The sequence below is a fragment of the Piliocolobus tephrosceles genome, chromosome 15, assembly GCF_002776525.5.
Source record: "Piliocolobus tephrosceles isolate RC106 chromosome 15, ASM277652v3, whole genome shotgun sequence".
Lineage (NCBI taxonomy): Eukaryota > Metazoa > Chordata > Mammalia > Primates > Cercopithecidae > Piliocolobus > Piliocolobus tephrosceles.
Window position 1 is genome coordinate 47,640,967 of NC_045448.1, and position 2,444 is coordinate 47,643,410.

Consider the following 2,444-nt stretch of genomic DNA (forward strand, 5'->3'; position numbering starts at 1 on the left):
GGGAGTTCAAGACCAGCCTGACCAACATGGAGAAACCCCATCTCCACTAAAAATACAAAATTAGCCAGGTGTGGTGGTGCATGCTGTAATCCCAGCTTCTTGGGAGGCTGCGGCAGGAGAATTGCTTGAACCCAGGAGGCAGAGGTTGTGGTGAACTGAGATCACGCATGGGCAACAAAAGCAAAACTGTCTCAAACAAGTAAAAAAGAATTATTTATTTATTTTTGAGACAGAGTCTTGCTCTGTTGCCCTGGCTGGAGTGCAGTGGCATGATCTCAGCTCACTGCAACCTCTGCCTCCTGGGTTCAAGTGATTCTCCTGCCTCAGCCTCCCCAGTAGTTGGGATTATAGGCACCTGCCACTGCATCCAGCTAATTTTTGTATTTTTAGTAGAGACAGAGTTTCATCATCTTAGCCAGACTGGTCTTGAACTCCTAACCTCATGATCCACCCGCCTTGGCCTCCCAAAGTGCTGGGATTACAGGCCTGAGCCACTGCACCTGGCCTGATTTTTGTAATTTCAGTACAAATGGGGTTTCACCATGTTGGCCAGGCTGGTCTTGAACTCATGACTTCAAATGATTCACCCGCCTTGGCCTCCTAAAGTGCTTGGATTACAGGGGCAAGCCACTGTGCCCGGCCCTGGCCTGATATACTTTAAATAAGAATTTATCAGCCAGGTTCAGTGGCTCACTCCTGTAATCCCACTGTGGAAGGGTCTAGGCAGGTGGATTGCTTAAGCCCAGGAGTTCAAGACCAGTTTAACATGGTGAAACCCTGTCTCTCCTAAAAATAAAAAAAATTAGCGGGGCATGGTGGCCTGCACCTGTAGTTTCAGCTACTTGAGAGGCTGAGGTGAGAGACTCATCTGAACCTGGGGAAGCAGAGGCTTCACTGAGCTCTGATCATACCACTGCAATCCAGCCTCGGTGACAGTTAGACCCTGTCTCAAAAAAATAAAAAATAAATTAAAAAAAGAATTTATCATGAACAGTTAATACATGCACATGGTTGGAAACAAAGGATACTGTTAAAACAGTTTCTTAGACAAATTGATTACAAGTGCATATCAAATTTTAATTTCAAGCTTGTTTCCTTTCCAAGCAGGCTAAATAGTCCTCTTAGACATTTTGTAGGAAAGAAGCATGTTAGAATCATTAATATTAGCCTGGAGAAAGCAAACAATGTCTGGAATCATTAGCTATCTTCTAAGTCTGGTTAAAGGTAACTATCCTGTGCCAAGGCTGACAGTGAGCTAGATGAACTGTTTCTTTCTGAGACAGGGTCTTGCTCTGTTGCCCAGGCAGGCAGGAGTGCAGTGGTGCGATCATAGTTCAATGCAGCCTTGAACACCTGGGCTCAAGGAATTTTTCCACCTCGGCCTCCCAAGGACTACAGGCACGCACCTGGCTAGTTTTTTAAACAAAATTATTATTAGTATTAGTATTAGTATTAGTATTAGTATTTTGAGACAGAGTCTTGCTTTGTTGTCGCCACTGGAGTGAAATGGTGTGATCTTGGCTCACTGCAACCCCCACCTCCCGGGCTCAAGCTATCTTCCTGCCTCAACCTCCCAGGTAACTAGAACTACAGACATGTGCCACCAGGCCTGGCTAATTTTTGCATTTTTAGTACAGACAAGGTTTCACCATGTTGCTCAGGCTGGTCTTGAACTCCTGAGCTTAAGCGATCCTCCCACCTCAGCCTACCAAAGTGCTGATATTACAGGCATGAGTCACTGTACTTGCCTTACAGTTTTTTGTAGAGATGAGATCTTGCTCTGTTGCCCAGGCTGGTCTTCAACTCCTGGGCTCAAGTGATCCTCTGGCCTCAAGTCTCCTAAAATGCTGTTACTACAGGAATGAGGCACCATGCCTGGCCAACCCATTAAAGTCTATCAGAAATGGTAGGAGCTTTTCTAAAGGAGTAGCACATGACACCAGACTATAATACTCACATTTGAGGCTGGGCGCAGGGGCTCATGCCTGTAATCCCAGTACTTTAGGAGGTCAAGGTGGGCGGATCACTTGAAATCAGGAGTTCCAGACCAGCTTAGCCAATATTGTGAAACTCCATCTCTACAAAAATTAGCCAGGTGTGGTGGTGTGCACCTGTAGTCCCAGCTATTTTGGAGGCTGAGGCAGGCAGAATGAGATTCTGTCTCAAAAAATAAATAAATAAATAAATAAATAAATAAATAAATAAAAATAAAACTCAGATCAGAAACACATCTTTCTCAGTATACAGTCTTGCTGCAGATTCTGTAAGCACACAGATGGTTAAGCATACAGAATCTGGAAGAAGACTGGATTCTAGATCTATCACTTACTAGCTCTGATCTGGCGCAGGTCAGACATTTGAATTTTAACCCGTAGGCCCGAGATTCTTTCTTCCTTTCTTCCTTTTCTTTCTTTCTTTCTTTCTTTCTTTCTTTCTTTCTTTCT